General features: G+C 42.9%; 1 pseudogene; it reads left to right on the forward strand.

Moving 5' to 3' along the window:
* The first annotated feature begins 9,710 nt into the window (after positions 1-9,710).
* On the forward strand, positions 9,711-10,470 carry LOC127668963 (ribosome biogenesis protein NSA2 homolog; annotated as a pseudogene).
* Positions 10,471-15,043: the final 4,573 nt, after the last annotated feature.

The raw sequence follows: 15,043 nt of genomic DNA on the forward strand, positions 1-15,043 counted from the left end.
TAAATATAGGGAGGAAGACTGACAAAGGCCATCTGGACAAGGCATCCATTTACATTATGAACTCACAGTCGGGCAAATACCTGCACAGGTCTGCACAAGGTCAACCATGTCAACAGTAAGTCATGCACCATGGAGGGGCTTGTGGGGCTTCTTGCCTGGTAAATTGTAGGCTACTGACAGATTCTAGATAAGGGGAGTCCATGTCTTCAGTTGTACACTGACTGCTGAGACCATCAGGCTTCATGGAAACTTCCAAACTCAGGGACACACAGCTCTGGTTAGAGTCAGTAGGTCATAAAACAAAACAAATAGACATAAATGGAGGTAAGAAACTTACAGGGAGAGTGGGGGGTGACAAGAATGAGAGGGAGTTGAAAGCTATCAGACTACATTATATACATGTGTGAAATTGTCAAGGAACAAATTTAATTACTAAGAATTAAAGATTAAACATTTGTGAGAGAGTAAAAGTGTTGTTCCCCTGTAAAGAAATCTGCAAGGAATATCTCAGTAGTACCTACACACACACACACATACAAGAGAGAGAGAGAGAGAGAGAGAGAGAGAGAGAGAGAGAGAGAGAGAGAGATGGGGGAATAAAACATAATTTCTTCCTACACAAGCTTTAATTTTTTCGGAACATGCTGTGACTTCTTCAATTACCATGAGGAGAAGTAGGTCTCATAGCAAGGTAATACCCAGGAGGGACATTTTTCTCTTCAGAAACTAATGAAGGCATTTACCCCCTTGAGGAGCAGTGGCATGAATAGAACTATCATTGCAGGGAATTTTTAAAGCATTTATGTTCTATACTGAACACAGATGGTTTTCAGTGTTGATGTTATGGTGGGGATGCCTCACTCAGGCATCTTTTAGTGATTTTTTTATTTCTTCTCAAGCCACCCTAATGATGCGCGCTGTAGCCCTTCAGCTCAAAGGCCACTGACTCTACAGAGCACCTCATAATATTCCGGGTACAAGGTAAGTTTCTATGATTTTACAAGGTTCTAGAACACCAATGAGCTAAAATATAGGCTTTTTTCTTTTCACATTGTCTTAAAAAAGACAAGCAAATGCTACAAGCCAGGTGCTCCCACTTTACCCCTGTCCACCCTGGGGCACAGCCATTGTGAGGCTGCTTATGGAGACTCCGAGTCAAGTCCTCTGTCAAGCTGCTCATTAAACTAGGCAAGCCTGTCAAGAACAAGTCTTACTATGTATTAAAAAATCTGTAGTGTGACAGGTAGGCTTGCTATAAAAGAAGCCTCCTTCCTACCTCCTTCTACAACAAAGAGTGAAGTATCCCAAGAATTATCCTCTCATTATATAAAAAAAAAAAAAAAAAGAGTGGCAGGTATTGAGGTGTTCAGCGTGGCCTTGTGAAGATGTCAGCAAGTGACCTGAATGGCGAGCTCACTGGCCCTCCTTGCTCTGGGCTTTCTGGCTAGCTGACTCACTCTGTCTCCTCACAGTCCTTTAATTGGGTGTGTCTTGTCCCTGATGTTTGCTGTGTCTATACAGAATACCCATCCCATCCCAGGATGCCCAGCCCAGTGTGAATCCAGCAGAGCAGCTGTGCCTTTCAAAGGGAGAGGTCCACTTTCAGCTTCGGATCAGTTACCAGCCCCCATCCCATGTCCTCTAAGTTCAGGTTCTATATTTCTCCCCCTCCTCTACCTTCCTCCATTTTAAAGTAACCATATTTGGGGGGATGAAACAGCTTTCCTCTTTAGCCATTTTGATACACCCTTGGGAGAAATAAGAACCCATGAGGAATGGGACACCAGGGCTTTATCCCTTCCCATCTAGGATGTAGTATAGATGGACTGAAAAAGGCACACATGCATTTGAATGCACGAAGTACATCAGTTTACTGAAAAGCCACAGCTCGTGTTTGAGGTTAACATGCATGTTTTGACATTTTAATATTCTTTTGTGTTCCCCAACTTTTTCACCATAGATATCCATTTCCCTTATAATTAGGCAGAGCTATCATTTAAAAAATATTTATCAATTAAGGAGTAGTTTGGCACAGGTAAATTTTCTGTTCTCCATTACTGAGTCTATATGGAAATATTTATCACATTGTTGTTTAACTTGTATGATACACCGTATCTACTCACGCCAGACAGAGCATTGCTCACCAATTCCATCCAAGTAGTTTGTCAGATGAGAAACATAAAAAAAACTCTCAAGAAACTACAATACTCAAGAGCCCACCCCCAGCATGAGTGACAAGTCACAAAAGCTCTACTCTTGATGTTCACTGTACAACTCATAGGCAGCTCCACTGAAAAGTCCTCCCTTCCCCTCCCCCCACCCCGAGTTTGGGATGGAGCCTTGTAAGTCCTTTATGTTGTATGAGCCTCCAACCTTCCTCCTGGAAAGAAGGTTCCCATCCAGAATCCATAGCACACAACACACAGCAACTGAGAGTCTTTCTGGCCACACCAGCTATCCTGCAAACATGCACCAGTTCCTGTTGAGCCTACAGAGAGATTACAACTAACTCTTTCCTGTCTATATGGGAGAAAAGGCGGGCCTTTACTGTCCTTTCCCAGTCACTGGTTGACATGGGAAAGATCAGCTGATCCTCAGAGTTCTGGAATAACCATTTCAAATATTCAGTGCTTATCACGGGCCATGCGCTACTCTAAAAGTTTGCATACGTATCTTAGTTCATCTACCTATGATGACAGCCACGGCCAGGGAGCGTCCCTAGAGCTTGAAGTGCGCAGGTAAAGCATCTTAACCAAGGGCACAGAATGTGCAGTGGCCCTGATAGGGTGACCAGGGCTCTCTGATCCATCACATCGGTGTAAAGGACACACAGCAGCAGTTATTTGCTTGAAAGAAGTGCAAAAATTATGGACATCTTGTTTGCTCACTCTGTGAGTTGGAATGGAAATGGAGTAAGAGCGGTCAGAATGAAAACCTTCTACCATCGTCAAGGCCATTGGCCAGACTAAACGTCCACCTGACACTTTAAAATTTCTGTTATCACAGCACCACCATCTGCAAGGGCACATGACTGGGCCTTTCTTTAGCTTTCACAATAACTTTGTTTTGAATTCATACAACCTTATCAGCACAAACCAATTCATACCCGCACACTGTCCAGAGGGTATCAAATTATTCTGAGTGCTCCAAACCTGAACCTAGAAATTCTTACTAGAGTTCTCTGTAAAACTGAGAGATGGTACCAACCTTCTGGTGTACTTTGTATTTAGTGATTTTAGAGGAAATCTCATCCAAGGTCATAGCAACAGATTCTAAAAAAGTTCCCACAGAATCCCCCAGTAGTTCCTCCCAGAAGGGGAAAGTGTGCAAGATTTGATTTTGCAGAGTCTCAAGAGTTTAAAAAAAAAAAATCCTTGGTGGTTCATCTCCTCTAGGAATCCTCCCCTGCATATCATCACAGTCCATACTCTGGGGTGCTTTAGGCCCTTCCTACGAATTTCCAAACTTGAACCCATCCCTTACTACACTTAAGGGCAGATAACAGGCTAACAATCTCTCTGTTTCTAGAAAACAGAGAGCAGCAGGTCACACGCCTGAGCTTCTAGCAAGGAACGCAATGCTTTCGTCCCAGACATCCCATGGCAACCTCAGTGACAGGCAGAAGCCATCACAGGCCCCAGAGGAGCCCTTTGTCATATGTGTTCAGAATGACATCATCAGGGCAGCACACAGTTGCAGCCTCACAGATGGGGTGTCTGGGGAGAATCGATGGGATGGCTTTCTGGGTCTGGTTGTTTGCTTTTGCCTTGTTTTAAGACAGGGTTTTGCCATGTAGCCCAAGCTACCCAGAAACACAGGACTCCCTAGGCTGGGATCACAGTCACAGGCTTCTTGCCCTTTTCACGGGTGTTTAATTCAGAGTTCTCTCCTCAGTTTGCAACCTATAAGAAATCACATGACCTACAGACAGTGGAATCCTATAATCCTTTCTTAGGTAAAAGTGGTTCTGACAGATAAACCCTAAGCTCTAGAACTACCCTCCCAAGTCCATGTTTCTACAATAACAACTTCTGTGTTTCAAATTGTCTCTGACCAGCTGCTTGGCATGCAGAGAACTCATATTTGGAGGTGTTGGTTTTCCTTAAGTTCACGAATCCTGTGAATGCACTGAGTGGCCAGTAGATGCCTAGTATTGTGCCAGCACCTGAGACATAACTGTCAGTGCAGGAACGGGAAAGATGGATCAGCAGCTTTAGAGCGCTGACGGCTCTTGCCAAGAGAGCCTGGGTTGAACATACATGGCAGCTCACAATCATCTGGAGTCTAGCTCCGAGGGATCTACAGGCAGCAGGCACACACAGGGTGCACATGGCACACACCCAGGCAAGCATTCATACTCATAAAATAGTAATAAATAAATCATCCTTTTTTAAAAAAAAATCAGTGTAAAGAGCTCACAGTTGTGTGGGAGGTACGCAAGCCCTTCAGGAGCACAGAGTGAAACAAACAGACTCTGTTGAGGTACAAGAAGGCTTTAGAAGAACCAGGGTCCCCAACCCAACCAGAACCGATTAAGGTTCAAACAATAGGGAAGGGACATATAGGGTGGAGGAAGAGCACCAGCAAAGCTCAGAGGCACATGCAGGTGAACTGCTAGGGACACAGAAGGCAACCTTGTGTCTGCAGGGAAGGTAGGAGCAGGGGAAGCCAGAGCCAAGAAAAGAAAGCTGTTAACTCCTCCCACTTAGGATTCCAGACTTTACCCTGAGCCATCAGTCCAGACTTTACCCTGAGCCATCAGGTGATCTGAAGCAGGGAAACCGTGATTGGATTGCTGTTAGAGAAAGACTACTCTCTCAGCGGTGTGGTGAATATCCCGAGCGAGCGGGAAGGGGGTGGAGTGGGAGCCAGAGTAAAATCAGGGCATCTGTGGTCTTCTTCGCCACCTTCCTGCAGAGATTTGAAAATGTGTCTCGGATGGAGTCTTCAACTTTCCATGCAAGGATAACAGCATCTGAAAATTACAGCATCTGTAGCCACCAATTTAAACTCCATTATTAGAAACATCCAGGGCAAAGTGTATTACCATTTCAAACAAAGAGGTTGCCATTGATACAGGCGGCAGGGCAGGGAACTCGTTGATGGCAGATGCTCAAGGTTGCAGTCCCAGCATCCAAACAGCAGTGTTTGCTGTTTAATCAGAATGAATACTCTCCGTTTTGTGTTAAGAATTACACTCCCTCTCCTCTGAAAGTCTCCCCGCAACGCTACTATTCTTGGTGATTCTGCCAACTCACATGAGATGGATTTCTAGTTCAAGTACTTAAATATCACCCTGCCTGCCCTGTTTGTCTTTTCTTTTTGTATTTAGGCAATTAAAATTAATCAGCGATAACTTAGGACTGCGATGCTTTCTCTTTCCACCTTCCTGTAATATGCACTTGTAATCGTTTCTGTGGCTATGTTTCCACTTGCATGCCTATAGTTTTCAAGTAGTGGTGACCCTCCTTTATGTCCCTGTATGACTTTCTTCTGGGAAACTCCCTATATTGACCAGGGCTCTCCAGGAAAACAGAGTCCTTCGTCTACATGCAAACACTTAAGACATGACATGAGACTCAGCTCATGTGATGGTATAGGATAGGCGGTCCCACAGCATGCATCCTGACTGGACACACAGCACACCCAGCAGTACAATGCAGTTCAAGTCTAAAGGCTTAAGACATATGGTAATCAACAGTCTAGATCCCAGGGGCCAGAGATCCAAAGGTGAGGCTCTCTTAATCTCTGAGAGAGAGGGAAGATGACTTCTGACTTCTCTAGTTCAGTCAGATTACAGTCAACCATTCTCCACATCGCAACAGAAGACGACTATACCAATTCAAGCTATTTAGGTACAAGAATCACCTTCATAAGCACCCTAGCCACAGTATCTGGGCATCCCTTGGCTAAGAAAAATGATGTGTGTTAACCATCCCAGCCCCACTTTCCTCTCCCTTGCTATGGATTAAAGTGGTTTGACTGCAGTGCTCCCTACCAGCTGCTGCCAGTGGGAAGATGTAAAGTTGATCAATTACAGTCAACCTGAGATTGCCAGAGACACTGGAACAGAAACCGTCTCTCCTCTGGGAAAGCCCACAGTATCTGCTGGTGGCTGTGTGGTACCAGCGAATGAAGATCATTCGGGAAAGAATAAAATGCAAGGTAAAGCAAAGCGAGCTATGTGTCATCTCTTGAGCGCTTAGACTTGACCATCCAATGGTAACCTCTAACCTCATGGGTCAATGCCTTTGCTTTGTCCTCCTGAGCAAGGGATGATTAGGGTTTCCATCCCAGACAGCAGCATTTCTGAGTCTCAGAATCTAGAACCTATGATGAGAAGGGAAAGGAGAGAACTCACACAATTTTTATTTGGAGTCATTAACCTGACCACACTCCTTGTTGAAGGGCATGACCTTTCCCCAAACTACTGTCAACATCTCAGCATCTCCATTACTCATTCATTCATACCTGCTAGCATAACCTGTCCTCAGAAGGAAAATAATAATAATAATAATAATAATAATAATAATAATAATAATGAGACTCAGAGGATATCTTCTGTTGATCTCAGACACAGGAGATTTTTGCCTTTGGATCTCTGGCCCCTGGGTTGTAGAGTCCCATAGGTCTTAAACCTCTGGACTTGAACTGCATTACACTGCTGGGTGTGCTGTGTGCCCAGCTCAGTGATGGAATGCTGTGGCACCTCCTACATGTTCATCATCACATAAACATCATTACATGGACAGTCTATTATCATTATCATCATTATCATCACTACTATTGCTATATGTGCATTTACATGTAGTGTGTGTGTGTGTGTGTGTGTGTGTGTGTGTTTAGACTCCATAGGCATCCAGTCTGCCACTAAGCCCAGACCAGTAAAAGACCCTGTTTCTCTGACCTCTCAAGATGAATACTCAGGGTGATTGCTTCTGAAAAATGACATCTAAGGTTTTCTACCAGTTCACCCCACACACACACACACAAACACACACACATACACACATGTACACACATGTACACACATACAAGAAGAGATAAACACACAGATATACACATGCACACACATGTACACACTATTATGGACTCCAGGGCTGTGCTGCCACCTTGCCTGAGACCCCATACTACCAGAGCCTGGGCGCTTGAGTCATGACCGGGCTATGTGGCGTTTTCTCACTCCTGGACCTGTTTTGCAGATCTCACATGGAAGGTAATATCTCCAATGAATGAAACTGAGAGGCTCTCATCTTCTGAAGAGAGACACTCTTCACTGCACTTCCAGACCACTTTAGGATTCTTCCTGTCTAATGGTTTAAAAAGAGCTTGCACATCCTCAGAAGCAAACTCAAGGACACAATTACAGTGTTTCTTGACTCTTCTAATCAGTTGACTTTTTAAATCCCTGACATGGAGACATAGATGCATATGCACCAAAGCTATATTTGTTTCCAGATAGTCTCTTGGGGGGAAAAAAGAAGTACTTCAAAAGATATATAGCAACCCCTGCTTTGACATAAAGCCTTAATTTAATATTACTAATTATGGGATTGCATCTCAAATCCAATGAATTCATTTAGCTCTCTGTATTGGAGATAAAATCATTTAACATGATTTGACAAGCCTATGCCTCAGCAACTAATTAATTTTGTTACAACCCACCAATCAATATGCACAGACTAATGCTAACTGGTGATGACATCCTGCCTCCACTGCTATCGATGTGCTCCGCACAAAAATTTCTAGAAGGGATTTCTGCTAATGGTGTTCTCAGAGAAAGGACCAAATGCCACAGTATGATAGCAAACTTGAGACTCGACCTCTGTCCATACATTTGCTTTGATAATTATATTTTTCGCAGGTTATTTCTGACAGCCTCTATCCTGTGTATTCAGTTGGTTAAACCTTTGCTTACAACATCAGCTTTGCGCATTTCTCTATAGCACAACTCAAAGGAAATAGAGTAAGAAGTGTTCCTAATAGCCAGGAAGCCTGGGAGCAAAGAGGTAACAGGACACCATGCAACAGGAAGGAAAGGGGACCTCCCACTGAGGAGCCAGCGACCGCTCAGAGCAGGAAGTTGAGTTGGCAGGAGAGTATGTTAGCTTTGGAAAACTCAAAGCTGTGTGCAAAGTGACAGAGTGTCTTTTTGTCTTACCAAGTAGTCAGACTCACAGGATGGCTACAAAGATAACATTCTGGGGACCACAGGAAGAGGACCAGGAGTCACAGCTTCTATATAGAATCAAGGAAGCACAGACACCAGGGGCTCTCCAAGCCATCACAATTTCTGGATGCAGACTCTTGGGTTTAATATTTCTGTCATTAACATGACCACACGCACACAAGCAAGAGACACAGGTTTATTCCAGCTCCGGAGTCTGTTCTAAGAGTCAGTCTCATTTGTATTTCTGCAACGGAAGGTAATTTCCTTCTGGGCAAGGAAAATGTAATTCCTTTATAACCTGAATTTCTCACTACCAACTCCCTATCAAGACTAACAGCCTTTGAATCACCAACACCGCACATGGTGCAAGACTTAAAAGGTCTTAGTACTACACATCTTGTCAATCTTCTCAAACATGAGAAGCACTGCGGGCAGTGGTGGCGTACACCTTTAATCCCAGCACTTGGGAGGCAGAGGCAGGTGGATTTCTGAGTTCAGTTTGAGGCCAACCTGGTCTACAGAATGAGTTCCAGGACAGCCAGGACTACACAGAGAAACCCTGTCTCAAAAAAACAAAAACAAAAAAAAAAAAAAAAGAAAGAAAGAAAGAAAAAAGAAAAGGGAAAAAAGAGAAGCACTATCTTTTTTTGTTTATTTTACAGATAAGGTAGGCTTAGCAGGACATAAAATAAACCACTGACTAGTTGGACTATTTCACACTGTTAGTTCACTAATTCAGTCTGTGGCCACCTAGCCTAGAAAATAGTTATAATCTTTGCATACCTGAAATGCCCAGAATTTAAAAAAAAAAAAAAACTAACAGAAATTTCACCATGAAAATGTATCTTAAATTCCAATAACCAAGTAAGTTCATTACAAAAGAGTTTGTCTTAAATGCCTATCACCACCTAAAACATATTGAATTATGTTTACAAAAATGTTATCCCCATTTTTGAAGGATAACTTCAATAGGGCTACAAACTTTAAATAAAGACTCCAGTAATCTGATGACGAGTCTCTACTTCACCTTTCCGCCATTTGCACAGCATTCAAGGGTCAGACAGTAAACATTTTCATAACTCCAAAATGACCCAAACTTGGCCACTAAGAATATCCTAGGTCCTCAGATGAGCACAGAGCATAGCCTGAGATAGAAGACATCTCTGGAACCTTTGAGGCATTATCAAGAAGAGGTACATTTTCTTTTTACAGCAGTTGATACTGGTCTGACATAAATTCATGGTTTGAATGTCATAAGAAATGAATGATAAACCAAATAAGCCTCTCTAGTATTCATTTGCTATGAATCCTTTCTAGTATTCACAGCACAGTCTCTAAGAAATTGGGAGTTTAAATGCAAATACCAACAGACACAATGAAGGAGACCTGCAGAAATGTTCACTGTATAGAAATTAGCCAGATCATCAAGTGGCCTTCATGACATAGACCCTCCCTCTGTGCTTGTGAGCCAGTAACAACCAGAAATTAAGCAGTTTGTGGACCCCGAGAGGTTGTGGACCACTGCTCCAAGACTGTCATCATGTCACAAAATGAATTTATTGAATTGCCCCGCAAGCGGTATGGATGTTGATTGGACTACCATGAGGAAAAGAGAAAGAAAAAAGGTCAGGAGGCCCATGAATGTTCAAAGAAGAAAAAAATACTGGCCTGAAGTCTAAGCTCTACCATAAACAGCACCACACCAAGAAAATACAAATGAAAAAGACTATTAAGAAGCACGAAAAGAGAAACACCAAGCAGAAGGATGATGAGAAGACTCCACAGGAAGCAGTCCCCACCTATCTGCTGGACAGAGAGAAGCAGTACAGAGCAAAAGTACTTTCCAACATGATTAAGCAGTAACAGGGGGGGGGGAAGGCAGGAAAATCTGAGGTCCCTTTATCCAAAGTTCGAGCCCAAGGAGAAACAGAAGTATTGAAAGTTATTCGAACAGGAAAAAGAAAAAAAGAAGGCATGAAAGAGAGGGGTTACTAAAGTCTCCATTGTTGGTGATGACTTTACAAGAAAACCACCTAAATATGAAAGGTTCATTAGGACAATGGGACTACATTTCAAAACAGCCCATGTCATACACCCTGAGCTGAAAACCACCTCTTGCCTCCCTATACTTGGCGTTAACAAGAATCCATGATCTCATTATATATAACCCAGGGTGTGATCACCAAAAGCAGTTACTGAAGTGAATATGAGCGAGTTGGACCTTGTGACACAAGGAGGCAAGGCTAGTTGGGGAAAGTATGGCCAAGTTACCAACAATCCTGAAAACGATGGGTGCATAAATGCAGTCTTGCTGGTTTTACAGAGACATCATACAAGTGATTCCACTTAATACCAAAGACTACACACTGTCAGGAAAACACCATTGCTGTGATCCCTCTGAACAAGCAAGCAACCTTGCTCCATGTGCAGTCATCAAAATTTATTAAATTGTAAAGGAAAATAAAAAAAATCAAACACAGCTGTTGTGCTGCTTTGGGTCTTGTTTAGACATGCTAACATGGAAGGGGAATCTTATGGGGTCGCACTAATAGAAACAAAGCTACAGCAAAGTGAGGAATGCTGAGTGGGAGAAATATTCCTTCCTGGAATGAGTCCTCTAATTAGCTATCCAATAAGAAGGGGTCAGTCCTAAAATCATATATATATCATAGAGAGAGAGATAGAGAACGTGTGTGTGTGTGTGTGTGTGTGTGTGTGTGTGTGTGTGTGTGTGTGTGTGTTTTACTAAAGAGGAAAAAACACCAAAGGAAGCTAATGGGGGTCGGGTACATGGGAGAAATTAGATATAAGAAAGGGAATGGGTAAAATAATATCAATATGTTTTAATTTTTGTCAACCATTTTTATTGATTATTTGAAAAGTCTACATCATACACCCTGAATCACACTTAATTCTCAGTCCTCTCATGTCTTCCCTCTTAAAAAATGAGCAGGAGAAGGACAAGAAGGAGGAGGAAGAAGAAAGAGAGGAAGGAAAGAAGGATGGAAGGAAGGAAGGAAGGAAGGAAGGAAGGAAGGAAGGAAGGAAGGAAGGAAGGAAGGAAGGAAGGAAGGAAGAGAGGGAGGAGGGAAGGAAGAGGAAGGGAGGGAGAAAGAAAAGAAAAGAAAGAAAAGAGAGAGATCCAATTCCTGCTGTCCATATAGTCACTGGAGCATGGTCAAACTTCCAATGGCCACCCCCTTAAAGAAAACTGGGTCTTTTCCCCCCACAAGAAGCCATCAAGTATTGATATTATCAAGTATTGATATTACATCAATATCCTTATCAAAATTTGTAAGAGCTCTCATTGATGGCTTCCTTTTTGGGCTGTTACATTTGGGATAGGATTAGGCCGGAAGTAGGGATGGTCACAGAAGACTTCTGTGCTCCTCTTTCTCAACTCATGTCTATAGTCACTGATGCCACTGAAAAAGTATCTTTCTTCCTTGCCCTTTCCATCAGTGGGATCAGAGATCATGGGCTTCTACATGAGTTCTGATGACAGCATTAATTATGAACATTCACATGATCTCCAGCATCACCATGTGCCAAGAAACTCCACATAGTCTCTGGTAGCAGTACAGACCATGAACATCAACTTGGCCCTCTCCCAAAACATGGGCCATGTCCATCATCATAGCCTTTATCAATAGCACAGGCCATATACATCAACATGGTCTCTGGGGTAACATGAACCACAGAAACCATTATACCGTTCAGCAGCAACATAGGACATAAACCTTGTCTCAGGTGACAGCACAGACTACAAACATACTGCAGATATCAACATGGCCCCAGGTGGCAACATAGACCACTAACATCCCCACAGCCATAGGTGGTAACACAGGTCAGAAACATCAACACATGCCCCAGCCACATCAGGACAATGGACCCAGATATAACCCCCAGTGGAAGCAGGAATCATGCTGTCTTCAGGCAGCAGCACAAACCACTGACATCCATATGGACTTCAGGCTTTCTGACCTGGGGAAGCAGAAGAGATCACAGATACCAATATGGCTTCCGGGAAAAGTACTGACCACAGAGGACATCTGAGAAGATCCAATCTAGAAAATAAATTATTCCTCATTTTGTCATTGCTCAAAGCCTGGGTGATCACGCAGCTGGGCATCTTGTTCAGACGCTGAGTCTTTGCAAACTCCAGGCTGCTGCGCACCACCCTGCTGACCCTACTGGGCAACACCATGTACCTCCATCATCTACAGCCTTCGTTCATACCCATCACTGCTCTCATGTCTCTATCTAGTTCCACCTCCAGCACACAAGCTCCACTCCATCTCTCCATCTTTTCCTCCTCTCCATTACATCTTTGTCCTTTGTAATAGCACTGGAAACTGCAGTGTCACACTGTGTGTGTGTATGTGTGTGTGTGTGTGTGTATTTTTTCCAAAAACAGCTCTACATGCAAATATTCATTGCAATGAGTCATTGGTCTGCTTCAAGGTTTCCGATTCTGACAAAGCTTACATACTAGACCATCACTGAGATTTGTCTCAGATATCCTGCTTGGCCCAGAGTCATGGTGATAATGCGTGCAGCGATACAGAGCAACCAGGAGAAGTTTCCATGCAAGTTCCAGGCTGTTGTACATCTCCCTGCCCTCAGTGTTGTTGGCTGCCTCAAGGCTTGCCAGTCTCCTCCATCTTTGTGCTTGTGGTTTGCAATTAGCACCACTGCCTTACATTATCCATCACTCAGTGTGAAAGCAATGTAGGCTACAACCATAATGGTTCCATGTTGGGAATTGGTCAGTGGCCCTAGGATGGTTCCTACTCAGTAATGACCTCTGGTTCTGCAGAACCAGCGCCTTCCCATGCTCCATCAATTGATGGAGCAGATGCTGGAGTGGACACTGTCAGGAAATGCGAAAAGAACAGGGAGTCAGATCAAGCTATACAGCATGAAGGCCCTCCCCCAGTAATCCACTTTTTCCAGAAAGGTTCCACCTCTTAAAAGTTTCACAACTTTATAAAATAGTATCACTAGCTAGGGATCAAATGTTCACCCACAGGAGCCTATGTGGGACATTGTACACTCAACCCGTACCCGCTGTGCTTTCAAGAGCATACCTAGAACTGAAGATAAACCCTTTAGTGCTTAACCATCAAATGCCTACATGCCCTACACTTAAGCTGTCTCCCCAAGAGATACAGATTTATTGGAACCTATGGAACGACTTTCCTTAGTGGACGTAGTGATGGTTTGAGCATCAGTGATTCCATTGATAAAAGTATCCCTCCACATCCAAGGCTATCCTCATGTTTATGTTTAAAAACATCTCCTAGCATGATGGGCACAGGATATTCCATGAGGCTTTATCCCCTTGGTGGGAATGAACCCGTGACTTCAGCAGAGGGAACAAGAATCTTTTGTGATTCACTGTGTGGACTCTGGGAGTTGGACCAGCTTTCCCTGTCTTTTGGAACAACATGTGGCTCTCAGCATCAGAGTCATCTTTCCCACCATGGGACAGCATATGGAATGAGACAACATGAAAGAAACAGCCAAGGCAAAAGCAGGGACAGCCTGGGGGCCAAGGATATGTTTGCGCCCCTGGATCAAGCTGCACCTGAGACTCATCACCAATACCACATGTCTCACTCTTAATTTCACGAGTAGAAATATGTCTTTTCTAGTTATGCTGTGTGGTATCTGTCACCTCTGACCATGTACTCCCTGAATAAAATATCTTCCAGGATAGTTAACAACTCTCAAGGACTAATATTCTTCTTATATACATAACTGGACCCCAAAAATGTTTTTTAAAACATGTCTGAGAAATTTGCACAAGTATCATTCTAGAGACACTGGGTGGTGATTTTGTTTTATTTCTCCTTTAAGTTTGATTCAGCCTGGCAGTGGAATAATCCTGTGTCTCCTTAAATATATTTTCTTTAATTTATCATAATAAATGGCACAAAAATAATGAACAGCATCAGCAAATTTAAACATGAGTGAAAGCATATTTTACTGTTAATGTTTTTCAAGTCAAGACCTGAAAATGTGTTAAGTATTCCAATCATGGGAGCTCTTGTTTCCATCTCCTGATGTTTGGGACTCAGAAAAGTAATGATCAAACCATCACTGAACCATTCCATGGGAGAGGAACGGAAGCCACCAGAAAGCAGGTAAGAATCCTAAGTCATACCTTGATTCTATAATTTAAATCTGAAAGAAGGCTGGGGCACAGAAGAAATCTGGACTTATCCATTCACCATCACTTCAGCTACTAATCTGCCTGGTGAAAACATGTCCTTTATACACCATTGGAAATGGGCATCTTCTGGTGCTTTAAAAAAAATAAAGCTAAAAAGAGCCAGTGAAATAGACCAGTGGGCAATGATGTTGTCACCAAGCTAGATGACTTCAGTTTAATTCTTGGGACCCACATGGTAAAAGGGAAAAAACTGATTCTCAGAAGTTGCCCTTGTATATCGTGTTGTATACTAGCTAACAGACACACAAACACACACATACACACACACACACACACATACACACACATACACACATACATACATACATACATACATACATACATAAATACATACATACATACATAAACAGAGAGAGAGAGAGAGAGAGTATTTTTTAAATAATAAGCAGATGAGCTTATAAAACAGAAAACTAAATTCTATATCAATCTGATTTCCACTCCAAGTTTAACTAGGGGTTTCATATCATCTTCCATAACCATTGTCATTTTACAGTGGCCCTAAGATTCTGGACATGTGAAACAACACCACATAATTCCATCTAGAAGGCACATCTAGTTGAACACTTTGAAGACAGTCTCTCCTACCTGATCCCTGGTGGTTCAGGGTTCACCAGTGGAGGACAGGTGAGAAGATT

The sequence above is a fragment of the Apodemus sylvaticus genome, chromosome 18 (genome assembly GCF_947179515.1).
Source record: "Apodemus sylvaticus chromosome 18, mApoSyl1.1, whole genome shotgun sequence".
Lineage (NCBI taxonomy): Eukaryota > Metazoa > Chordata > Mammalia > Rodentia > Muridae > Apodemus > Apodemus sylvaticus.